The sequence below is a fragment of the Hydra viridissima genome, unplaced genomic scaffold, assembly GCF_058129835.1.
Source record: "Hydra viridissima isolate aposymbiotic clone 2 unplaced genomic scaffold, HvirCarnegie_v1 scaffold_13, whole genome shotgun sequence".
NCBI lineage: Eukaryota > Metazoa > Cnidaria > Hydrozoa > Anthoathecata > Hydridae > Hydra > Hydra viridissima.
The window spans coordinates 11,226,055-11,240,254 of NW_028324312.1; the positions used below are offsets into that span (position 1 = coordinate 11,226,055).

Here is a 14,200-nt window from a genome sequence, read left to right on the forward strand (position 1 = left end):
GACGTAGATAAAAAGCATGTTTCTATGTCTTCCACGAGGATAATGACCCCAACACTTATTTTGTTCCTCTAATTACATTTTATGATATATGACAAGACTTTTATTTTCTGATGATAACTTTCTAGGATTAAGAATATCAGCTGTATTGAATATATAGTTATATATATATAGTTATTAGGGTGTCCCAAAAACACACTGTTTTTAAAATTTCAATGTGCTCTCAACTGATCCCCATTCTATACGTCCTAAATAGCTACCAAAATCTTTTTTTTAATTTTTTAATGATTAGAAGTGATAGATGTAAATTCTGAGTTTTACGGTTTTGTACACTTATGTGTATTTACTAAAAAACAGCGCTATCTAGTATTTCAATATGTTTTAATATGATGTAATAATTAGTACCCAAATAATTCCCATAGAATATTATTAAAGAATAGGATCATTCCCTATGAACATTGTTAGAGATTGATATTTTTCCCTCTGGACAATATTATTAGTTCGTATAATTCCCCATGGATTGGTTCACAAATAACTCCATTTAGAAACTTTTTTTGAAGGAAAAAATTTCTAAATGGAATTATTTGTGCACGAAGAAATTCTCGTGTAAACGGTTATAAAAGCCGTAACGGTAAACTTAGATAAAATATTATACGAGAGGGAATAACGACTTCATAGATTTTTGATGCAAGTGTAACATTTAGTATAAATTTAGTTAAAAAACTGATTATTTCGAAATTCATATAAAAATGGGTAGAACAGCTAAAAAAAAGAAGATGATTGAACAGAATAAGATAAAACGGAAAAATACAGAAAGGTTGAGGTATATTTACCTATTGAAGTACCCACTGAGGGAGTTACCTCAAAGACAGCTTCCATCTAATGGTGATATTCTTAGATACTATCAATTTATCCTTCGCGAGTCACAAGTTAAATACAAACCCACTTCTACTAATGTTGGTTGCAAATTGAAATCGAAATCCAAGGATCTTGTTTGTGAAAATGGTGTTTGTACAAATCCTGATAGTTCTTGCTTGGTATCTAGGATTAAAAAAATTTGGGATAATGCTGGGTTTGGCAAGAAATTTGTGATTTGTGGGTACAATATAAAGACTAAAATCATTAAACTTAATTTAAAATACAAGAAATTGATTAAATTATCTTCTCTAAACTGGAACAGCAGTCTTGATAAGCAATCAAAGTTAGAGAAAGATTTTCTCACAGAATCCTATCAGCTTTTTGACATCTCGACTAAGAGTTTTAAAAAAGATATTTTTGCTGATAGATTGAGAACAGATGATGCCAAGCTTGAAGATATAAAGTAAGTTCATTAAATAACACTTTTTTTAGTAGTGAGATTTTTTTTCCAATTAAAAGTAACTTAAGTAATAGCATATTATTTCCTTTAAAATATTTACGTTTAACTCTTTACATGGTTTGGTCATCTTCCAAGAAAAACTAGAACAATTATTAATTTATTTATAAATGGCTTTATAGATTTAAATATTTCTTAGTTTTTATGAAGACCAGAAGTTACATAGGAAAGAATATATGGAAACAAAAGTCGATGAAGACTACAGTAGAAGAGTACTGGATGCAAACAGGAGAAAGAACAAGCTAGATAAGTTGAGAGAGAAAGAATTAGAGAGACAGAAAAACTTAGAAGATATCAATGATGTTTCGTTGTCACATGACTCCATGACAGAAGAGATTCAATTCAACAGTGAGGAAGAAAAGTCAAACGAGGACTGTGAAATCAGCGAGGAAGATGATTTCCTGGGTAACGGTCGGAAACGCAGGTATAGTATTATTTTAATAACATAGTTGTAATTTTTACAAGCTAAAGCTGTTTTATTGAAAAGTATATAATTATAAATAGGTAGAAAAATATTGTAAAATGATACCTAGGTACAATTCTGGAGATACGATAAATCTAGCAGTGAATGTTGAAAAGCTCATTGAATGTACTGCTGTTCCAGCAACAAGGTTCAATGTTGGTGTACGACCTCATCTGGCAATTTTAAGTGAAGTATTTAAAGCTGGAGTTATAGAAATTAATGATATACCGCTTTCAAGAAGCACACTTTATAGAAAAAAGTTCAAATATGTAGAACTTGAAGGAGACGCGGAGTGGATTTCAATATCTAATCATCTTAAAGGCCGACGGCTTATTCTTCATTTTGATACCAAACTGTTGGAACAAATTACCACTGGGCTTAACATTATCCAAAAAATTGAGCGACTTGCAGTCTCAGTGAGTTCCCCGGATGACGATACCATGGAAGACCATCTTTTAGGTGTTGTTCAATGTCCCTCTTCAAAGGGAGTTGACCAAGCAGAACAAGTGCACAATCTTTTAGAATATTACGGATGTACAGAGCAGATCATTGGTATATACTGTGATACAACTGCAAGCAATACAGGCGGAGTAAATGGAGCAGTCCAAATTCTTACAGATATTTTGAAATTACCAATTTTGTGGATAATGTGTAGGAGACACATATATGAAGTACATGTATCTCACTATATGGCTGCCCTTACTGGTGAGAAAACTAAAGGTCCAAGAAGAGCTCTTTATGTCAAGCTAAAGAACAAGTGGCCTGAAATCTGTGAGAAAGTGAATGAAGTAAAAAATTTATGTGAAATGGACTGGCAAAGAGATGATCTGAAGATTGGCTCTGTTCTTCGCACTGTTGCAGAGGAAGCTAAGACATTTTTGACTAATGCAACTACTGATATAGTGTTTTCAAGGAATGATTATGGTATAGTTTGTATAAGCTTGCCTCCTTCTTCCTTGGAGTGGAAGTACAAGATTTTAAGTTCCATCAACCTGGCGCCTGCCATGAGGCAAGGTTTTTAGCAGATGCGATCTACATCCTGACTCTTTATATGACTAAAGATATCAGTAATATCTTGACAGAAAAAAAAGTGCTGCAGTTGAAGGATGCAAATTTGTTCATTGCAATTTGCTATGTTCCATGGTTTTTAAAAAGATTTTTAGGATTTCTGGCTCCCTACAATGATTTGAAAGCTATCCAGACAGCCTATGCAGTGAGAAAAGTTAGTAAGAATATTGGAAATGCTTTGCTTCTCAGCATGGGACGCCATACGTGGTACTTAACTCCGCAACTCTGTGTTTTGTCAAAACCGGAAACAGATTATTAATATACCTAACCGGAACCGGAACCGAAAATAAATCCTAACCGGAGCAGGAACAGAAACCGGAACCGAAAATAAGAAATATATTTTGAAAAAGTTAGTTCTAATTTAAACAAAAATTAATGTAGTAAAAATAATTAAAATTTTATTTTTTTTTTTTTTAGTTTTTCTGAAACCCAAGGCGTAGAGAAGCAATTACACAATGCAAAAAATCATTTAACACTTAATTGATTTTTTGGATTGTCAAAATGCACATTAATCATTTTGCCCTGTTCGAGATTGCGCAATAATATTTACAATGTGCGAAAAAGATGGAATTTTTTTTCGTTGTCGTCAGACTTTGACCTGCAGGAGCATATTGATCTTTAGGAGGTTCAAAATTGTCCATTTGGGTCATGATAATATGTTTAAGAAAATGAGATGGTAAGAATCAGAATGGTATAAGTTCAGCTCAAATAATAGCTATAAAAACATTACAAGATATGAATATTAATTTAAAATTTATTTTAACAAGAAAATTAATTAGTTTCAAACAAAGCCAAGTTTTATTTACATTAATTCTCAAGCTTAACTACTAATTTTAAAAATTTTTTAATCATTTTTATCAAAATGATAATAACTGTATTATGCTAAATAAAGCTTTATAATATATATTTTCAGTAGCATTTGAACCGGAAATCCGGCCGGAACTGAAATCTTAAATATACCCAGAACCAGAACCGGAATCTCGGTTCCGGCAGTAATTTTGGCCGGAAACCCGATCCGAACCGAATTCCGGTCGATCACTATTAATCACTGAAGATAAAATTGTATGTTTAGATGAGATGATTAACTATATTACAATATATTCTAATAAATAAAAGAGTCTATGACAAGATTAAATGATGAACTTCAAAATGAACATAAAATTAATAGAATAAATAATTTTCACAATAACACTTTAAACTTTTTTAGAATGACTGAAAAAGTATTGGGTGGTGTTTTTTGGTTAGATAAACTTGATTTTTTTTTTCTTGATAATTTACCTGAAGATGTTGTAGAAATATATAACGTAAGATTAATTGTTACAAAAGTATGAACCGTGATTTAGTGATCAACGAAAAACATATATCGTTAAAGCACACAAACTTTGCTCAACCTGTAGTGCTGCACACTTAGGCTCTATCAGAGCGAGATTCGAAGGATCCATGGCGCGAAGCGCTAACAATTGTTACATATTTATGTATAAAATACATTTTCAACAGAAATTGATTTAAAGATTGACATTTCTAAAGAAAAATAAGAAATGGATGCAAAAAAAAGCTAATCAAAGGATATATTTTTGAACATAAATAACATAGATATGTATATTGGGGTGGAGTGAAAACAACTTTTGTTCGAAGTTCAACTTTTCTCGTTAATTCCTATGTTAATTATTGGGAAAACAAAAAAATGAGACTAAAATGAAAAAAGTTAGAAAAGAATTACCCCCGCAGTAGTATTTGGCCATATTAGTCATAAATTTTCAGAATTTTCCATACAAGAAACTTTTTATTCCAAATAATGAAATTATCTTTCCTTTTGAAAGATAAAATCATTATTTGGAATAATTTATTATTTTTCTTTTTGTAAAGGAGATTTAAGTATGCGACTGATGATCATCAAATGACTTAAATGACTTATTTCTTTAAAGGCTAAAGGTAGATCAATATTAAACTCTATCATTAAAAAGCTACCTTTTGAAATCCATATACCCGGTCATATTGGTACAAAACTAGATGAAAGAATGATTTAGGATCTTACACCAAAAGAAGGGAGCAAACCTATAAATTGAGTTAACTATGCTACATATTATTATGATGTATGTTGTTTACTAAATAAAAATACATCCATTTGCAATGATGCATGTAATAAACAAATGTTGGAAGGAATGGATAATATTGATAGTCTTTTGTTAAAAAAAATTAGATAAGTGTATTGTGAAAAGAATCATTTGAACAATGATGTTTGGAATGGGAATGAACATATATTCAAAAAAATTGAAAAAAAAAAAAAAAACACAGAAAAATGTAGAGACCCGCTATATTTATCTGAAGGATCTGGTGAAGGATTATATATTTTAAAGATATGGCTAGTTAATCCCTCTAAATGATAAAACTGGTAAGATTTTAGCAAAAGCAGTTAATACTTTATTCAACAAAAGAAATGTAAAACTTGGGTTGATTAAAGTAAAGAGTTGTATTGTAGTGATGTACAAAATATTGTTGAGATTTACTCTGATGTAGTAAAACAATGGAACCGTGGGATGAAATAAAAAATGTGGAAGTACTTTAACACTAACTCATCTCATGAGTATATATAAACGTTTTGGATGAGCAACTCAAAGAATATAAAACTAGTATTTTACAATAATAATACTTCATTCTTCGATTAAAATGACTCCTCTTGAAGTCTGCTTCAAGAAGAATAAAAGTACAGTGTAGATAAATTTGTACCAACAAAAGTTTTAGATAGCAGAAATAAACCAAAACCAAAGTTTTCAATTGGTGATAGAGTAAGAATAAGCAAGAAAAAATCTATCTTTGAACAGAGGTAAACAACCAGATGGGCTGGAAAGGTTTTCCTATATCTGTAGTGTAAACTACTACTCCAGTCATAAAAAGTTAAAGATTTTAGTCACAAAAAGTTAAAGACTATATTAGTGAAGACATAGCTGGAACATTTTATAAGGAATAAAGAGTCTTTAACAATATGGTTTTGCTATCTAGACTCATATAAATCATGGATAGATTTTGGTTATCTATTTGTTTGACATTCTGCGTCAATTAATGGTATATTATTTAACAAAAATAAAATATCTTTGTAAATATAATGCTTGAAAATTTGTTTCATGTGTTGATGGTTGCTTAATGGTCATCGCTTTTTAATGCATTCACAGTAAAAAAAATCATAGTTCAGTATTTACTTTCTTACCTTACTTACGTGGTATATTGTAGTAACGTAGTTGCTAAGTTGTGTTAGAACTTTACTTGAACATAACAAATGTCACTACAAAGTTGATTTTCTAATTTTTGTTGCGAAACTGTTTATAAATTATTATATAAGGCTACTAAAATGACACAATCCATCTTTACATACTATAGCTAGAGACAAAGGAGCCTTTACAAGAATTACCACATTGACTAAGAGTCCCAAACATAAACATTTTTCCATCTTTGAAAATCATAAAATTTAAATAAGTATTTTAATGAAAGATTTTTCAATAAGGTCAATCCATAAACAGTATTGCGAGAAAAACCAAAAAAAACAAACAAAGCTAATAATTTTCTGTTTGTAACCTATTTTAATGCATTTTAAGTCAATTTGAAAAAAGGAAGCCTTCTGTTGTAGGTGCGTACTGTGGCAATAGCAAGCCAGTGAGTGTAAATAATTTTTTTGAATATTTTGTAATAGAGTGTAACAAGTTAGTCAGTCATGGTATGTTAATTGAAGGTGTACATCATGAAGTTGATGTACACCTGCACTTAACATACCATGACTGACTAACTTGTACAGTTTTGTATGTGATACCCCTGCCCGAACCATGAACAAATGTAAAGCTGTGATAAATGCAAACTTGAAGGATAATGGAACGGAAAGTTAACATTTCAGGATTTAAAAGTACCATTGACAAGCCAGTATATGAATTTCATCAATTAGCGTTTTCACCACTTTGATTATTACCTATCAGCATAATATCAGATTTTCCCTGTGATTACTTGCATTTTGTAAGCTTAGGAGTAGTTCGCAGACTTTTACTCTGTTGATTAAAGATTCGTAAAAGTGTTAGTGCTCAGACAATTCCTTTTTTTTACTAGTCTTATTGTATTACGTGGTGTTTTACCTGAAAATTTGTACAAAAAGTTCCATTTTTTGTCTGTAGCAATTACTATTCTTGCATCTCCAAAGTATTGTCGAAAGTATTTAGTTTATGAAAAACAGTTTCTCGTGGTATCTGTAGAAAGTATGAAGGTTTTATATGATGCAGGCATGGTTGTAGACATTGTTCATGGTTTGATTCATTTGCCTGATGATGTAAAGAACTTTGGTCTACTGAATGAGTTGTCCACCTTTCCATTCGAAAAAAAGATCGGTTCTTTGAAAAAGTTTGTTCCTAAATCATCGTTTATTTTACAATAGGTTGAAAAGGGTTTTGAGGAAAGACGTTATAATAGAAAACCTTTGGTGTCAACAAATAAAAAATACTGCATACCGCAAAAAGAACACAGTATGTTTGTCTAGTGGAAAAAATTCCATAGCTGCAATTCCTTTTCTTACTCTATTGCTTGTTAAGGAGTGATAAAATATTTGATTACGGATAATTTATATTATTATACGATATATTATTATAAGATATATTATCATAAGATATATTATTATATTTATAAGAACTTACAGAATGTGTATCTAACATATATAAACATTTATCTGATTTTTTTAATGTAGGTTAGTAAAATTGGCTGTTATGCTGGATATATGCCACCTGTACAATTTTTAACTAGTATTTTGCAAGAGGTTTTATTATCATATTGTTTATTATCATTATGTATTATCACATTGTTTATTGATTTTTGGTAATATTTTTATGCTTGTTTAGATTTTTAATTGTTGGTGAAGTACCAATTACTGTAAGTACACTAAGTAGATTTTAGGATTTTTTTAGTATGCACTGGTTGTTTTTTATGTAAGTAATGGGAAAAAAGTGAATGCAGTGGCATTTTCATGGCTTACGCTGAACATATTGTACTTTGACACCTAAATCAGCACAATTCGTAATATTAAAAAACCATCAAGTAGCTTTGAATGGCAGGAACAGATTGATTGCAGTTTACTGTAAAGTGTCTTAGAATTTATTGCTAGTATACTTTCTCTGCCATTTTAATCATTTATTTTACTTTGTTACTTAGTTAATTGTTCTATGTTGACACCTATCTCATGCCTGGATATCAATAAAAAATCTGTAATGCATAAGCGTAATGGTATTTATGAATAAAATTAATTTTTTATAAATAAAATCAATGTAATGTTTTTTGAACTATCACAATCAACTTAACTAATTCAAATTAGTTTAATTAAAATATTGACTACAAAAAATGCAGAAATGTTACTATGCAAAAATGTTATGGAATGTTTTTTTGGCTTAAATTTTAATATATACATTTTTTTTTATTGATTTTTTTCTTTTTTTTTAAAGTTTCTTTTGTTAACTTTTTAGTAAAACAATAAATGAATTTTTAAACACAAACTTACAAAACTCGGACGTAAAATGAGTAAATGAAACTCTTTAAAACAAGCCTGCTATCTGTTGTGGTAATGTCAAATACTATTGAAGATAATGACATTTTAGGGAAAAGTTACTGTAACAGACTACCCGGACAAATGTCAATTGTATATTATACTACATAATATAAGATTTAGCGGCTAATTTTTTCCTCGTAAATTCAAATTTATTTGACCTTATAACTTTATTTGCACTCTACTGTGTTCATACTTTAATTTTGTTGTTGTTTCAGATTGTTATTTTTCAAAGCTGTTTATTAAGTTAACAATGGTATTTATCGGGGATCATAAAAAGATACATACTATATTGAGAACAAAAACCTTCGTGAAATATTCTTGCATTAAAATATAAAATTGTATTTTCAAAATGATTTAAATATTTGAATGTATTTACATTAGGAATTTATATCCAAAAGACATTCTTTATTACTGCTTTTTCTGATATATAAATAATAAATGAATACGATGTTAACTATTAACATAATAAGGAATATTGTTAGTGTCTATATAATGTTTTTGTACAACAAAATGAATAGAAATGAGAAAACTAAGTTTCTTTTGAAAATAAGACAGTATAGTGTATATTATTTTAGGATAATTATGAAACTGTAAGAAAAATGTCCAAGAAAACTGAGATTATATCTGAGTAGATGCAGCTACGTCCGACAGTGAAAAGGGATATAAAAGGGACAGCATAAATAACCTTCTAATACTTCAAGATCTCTGTCTGTTGTTAATTAAGTAATGCAACATTCATCTATGCATTCCAATTTTTTACAATCCAACTTTGCTTGACAAGGAATATTGGCAAAGTCTTTTTCAGTTAATAGGTCATATTTGCAGAAACAAATGTAATGTGATATAACTTCTCTATTGCGTAAAGAAATGACAACAGACCAATTAGATTCGAATCAAAATCAAAGAGTCACAAGATCTTATTTTATCAAGTAGAATGATGGGAACTTTGTCTCGAGTTTCATGACATTATGTAAAACCATTGAAAACAGCTACTAGCTACACAATGAACAAGCAATTTCTGGCATGTCATTAAAATAAAATATATTAAGTCAAAAAATTTAATAAAAACTATGTAATAAAGTTAAAATTATGTAATAAATTATGTAATAAAGTTAAAATTATGTAATAAATTATGTAATAAAGTTAAAATTATGTAATAAATTATGTAATAAAGTTAAAATTATGTAATAAATTATGTAATAAAGTTAAAATTATGTAATAAATTATGTAATAAAGTTAAAATTATGTAATAAATTATGTAATAAAGTTAAAATTATGTAATAAATTATGTAATAAAGTTAAGATTATGTAATAAATTATGTAATAAAGTTAAAACTATGTAATAAATTATGTAATAAAGTTAAAATTATGTAATAAATTATGTAATAAAGTTAAAATTATGTAATAAATTATGTAATAAAGTTAAAATTATGTAATAAATTATGTAATAAAGTTAAAATTATGTAATAAATTATGTAATAAAGTTAAAATTATGTAATAAATTATGTAATAAAGTTAAAATTATGTAATAAATTATGTAATAAAGTTAAAATTATGTAATAAATTATGTAATAAAGTTAAGATTATGTAATAAATTATGTAATAAAGTTAAAACTATGTAATAAATTATGTAATAAAGTTAAAATTATGTAATAAATTATGTAATAAAGTTAAAATTATGTAATAAATTATGTAATAAAGTTAAAATTATGTAATAAATTATGTAATAAAGTTATAACACAACTTGTATACAAATATTGTAGGCAATTTTGATTAGGTTTGCATTCTGGTTTGATCAACATACTTAAATTTATTATTTAATTATTAAAATGGTAAAGATAAGTATGTTGAAAATTGAGCGCAGAATGAAATGTAGAAATGTACAAAAAAGATGCATTCAAACTTTTAACTTAGATGTGATTTAATTCAAACTGGAAAACAAAGTGTGATTTAGATAATATAGTTGAGTTTCTGATGGAAGCCAAAAAACAGAATAATAACATAAAGAATCAAATTCATCGTATTTCGCAATAACAAAATGCTGATTTAAAGCACCTTGATTTACAACTTGCAACAGTTAATCCAAATCGCCTGAAAATGTAATTTGAAAAATATTGCAAGCGTTTGAACAGATGAAAAGTTTTGAAAATAAATTGCAACAGTCAGTGTTGGACAATTTGCAATCAGTACGTTTTTTGTTCTTGTGACAAATTTAAATTATTTATTCTGTAAATTTTAAGTTATACATTACTTTCATAGACAATATCTTGATCTTCAAGGAAGTGTTACTTTGAAAGAAACTGTCAGACTAATAATGAAAAGGCTTTGACTGACAATTTCGCAAATAATTTTCATTTGTCCTATCTTTTGATCAAATAGTTAAATTATCTTGTGATCAGTATCTTGTGATCAAATAGTTAAATTCAAATGCTTATTAGTGCTTATATTCTTTTTTAATAAAATTTAGTAAAAATCAATAAATAAAATTCTTAATTTATGTGCAAGCATAGAATTTACAAAACTTATTTGAGAGTGCTTGCACCACTGACTTTCATCTGATCAGATATACAAATTAATCATTGTATCACATCTTCATCAATGTTACTGTAAATATACTATGGGAAAAACGAATATTGAAGATTCGAGTCCTAACTAAGTCTATGTCCTAAGTAATGAGTCCTGATGTTTTCACTTTTAAAACATTTGTTAATGTAAGGGTTAAATTTTATGGAACTTACATATGGTCTCTTGGCTGCAGTTTGTAATTTTAGCAATATTGATATAAAATTTAACATAGATATTTGGTTCAACAACTTTAGCTACTTTTGGGTAAGTTAATTTTTCAGTATGAGTTTTAATTTTTTATTGTTTTTAGTTTTTCTAAAAAAACATTTGCTTGTTAATGATGATTTATTTAATAATACACATTAATTTGTACAAACAGCACGTAGCAATTTAAAATCTTTTTTTACTCATTAAAAACACTACTTTTCAAAAAATTCCCCACCAATTTATACTTTACAAATAACCTCAAATATGTCAACAAAAAATGAAATGTAATTCTTCAAAATAAATAATTATTTCAAAAGAATTGAAAAAAATATATCAACACATTTAAATTAAGATTATCATTATCGAAAATATTGTAATTGTAAGAGAAAAACAATGGAAGGTTTAATATAAGTAGAACAAATTGTCACCGAAAACGTGGCTTTCTATAGGATTTTGGATTAGCTTTAGATTAGGTTTAATGTATTCATAAATAATTTATTTCTTGTTTAGGCTTTTAATGAACTATTGAAAAAAGGAAAATTAGATAACATCATAAATTTGTATTATAATACTGTATTGGAAGGAGACTGGAAGGTAGTGACAGAATATAAAAAGGTGTGATGCAATCACCTGAAGAAAGTGACATAATTTGTTATAGAAATTTAATTCACGGCAGCCACAAAAAAGAGAACATGGTTATATTTTTATTGACTTTCGTGATGCTGGTGCGTTTTTTAAAATACCCTGAATAAACTTATGGAGTGTGTTCTAGAGTTGTCAACCGGAATATTTTGTACAATTCCGGAAAAATAAAATTCTTGCGAAAGGATATTGAGATTCAGAAAATTTTTTTTTTCGTACCGAATTTTACGAAACAAAAAAAACCGCCGATGTTCATTTCGCAAATGCTACTTACGAAATGTCGCCGTTCGCAAGTTGAATTTCGAAATAAAACTATTTTGCTACATACGAAAGTAGCGCTTACGGAAGCCGCACTTGCGGAACGAGCTCTTTCGCTAAACGACCTTTTGAAGTCTATAACAAAATTTTGTTGGTCAAACGGATATAATTGTAAAAAATAGAATTTTTGTATACCAAAATGTTTATAATCAAATTTTATTTTCAGTATTGCAACATATGAACATTTTAAGGTTTTATTTTTTGAAATAATGATAAAAAACCTAATTTCTTTCGAAACGAAATTCATTCGCACCGCAACTCGCGAAACGGTTCTTAACAGAAAAACACTTACGAAACGCGGCTAATTTTAAATACTTAATTACGTTTTATGAATCAAATACGTATAATTAACTAGATAACTAAAATACTAATTATTATAATACATTTAATATATTTAATAATAGATTATAAGTGGGCCTAACGCAGCTAAAATTTAAAATTTTTAGCTGCGTCAGGCCCCCTTATATTCTGTTTCAGCACCGCCACCCCGTCCTAACGTTCTTAATCCTTCTAGGTCACTGTATGTATATATACATATATATATATATATATATATATATATATATATATATATATATATATATATATATATATATATATATATATATACACACACACATATATATATATATATATATATATATATATATATATATATACATATATATATATATATATATATATATATATATATATATACATATATATATATATATATATACATGTATATATATATATATATATATATATATATATATATATATATATATATATATATATATATATATATAATATACACAGATATATATGTAAAAACTATTGAAGAATCATTTAACAACATTATTTAGATAATAAATAATAATATTTTTGTGTATAACAGTTTAATGAATGCTTTCGAGTCTATTCCGTAAGCGCACATTCCGAAACGCTCCTTTCGTAAGGAACTGTTTCGCAAGTATTCTTTCGAAATGATTTGTCTCGCAAGTTTCTTTTCGTAAAGAGTTATTACGGAATAATTATTATTTATTTTTTTCGTATAACGCATTACGGAAGGTGAATTTGCGCAAGAACAAATTCCGCAATAGCAACTTAAAATACGGAAGATGAAAATGCGAAATTTTCGCAAGTTTTTTTTTACGGCGAACAACCCTAGTGTGTTCTCGAATTCCTTTTGATATGAGCAGCGTTAGAAGACACTTACCAACTAGATATTTATAAAAGTCGGTTTCTTTAAAACTTCTTTTTCCGTCTCTCTCTATCCATGTAGAAATCAATTATTAGCGAACAATCTAACATACTTAAAAATCATCTAAAAACACATCCAAATTGGGTGGTTTACTTAACCCTGTATATAACGCCACAATTAAAGTCTTTCTGCCACTAATTTCACAAAGAATCGACCACATTTTAGAATTGGTTGATTAAATAAGGGTAGCCCATCAATACTGAAACTAAGTCATATTTCTCTTTTGGACCCCGTAAAGTTGTTTTTAATTTTTAATTCAAATCCAAAATAGTACCACCACATTTTGGAGAACACTTAACTTCTTGTAGTTCTTTCAAAAGTGTTCTTGCATCTTTCGGTATCGTGCTACCATGTCTTCTAACTATATCGAGTAAACTATTCATGACTGCTTGGGAACAATTAAACTTTAGACACCAGGATGCTAGCTCTCCTGAGAGGTTTTCTTTACTGGTTGGTGGATTAAAAGACTCTCTGTTGCCAGAACTGTCGGATTAGTATTCAAGCGAATTCTTTGACTCCACTTTTATATTTTCTTCCACAGATAAACGACTACAACTCTCACTGCTTATATTAAAAGAATCCCTAACTGCTTCTTGTTTAAGTTGTGCACAGTTTTGTTGAAGTTCATCCGTATTTTTGTCTCGAACTTCTACTAAAACTGATTTATTTAATTTTCTTCAATTCCTTAAAAATTGTTTTCTTGATGCTGACATATTTTTACCCTCCACTTTTTAACGAAAATTTTACTTT

At 28.2% G+C, this 14,200-nt stretch overlaps 2 pseudogenes; one reads left to right on the plus strand and one right to left on the minus strand.

Moving 5' to 3' along the window:
• Positions 1-746: 746 nt before the first annotated feature.
• On the plus strand, positions 747-3,546 carry LOC149880502 (uncharacterized; annotated as a pseudogene).
• Positions 3,547-13,502: 9,956 nt separating this feature from the next.
• Positions 13,503-14,163, minus strand: LOC149880503 (uncharacterized; annotated as a pseudogene).
• Positions 14,164-14,200: the final 37 nt, after the last annotated feature.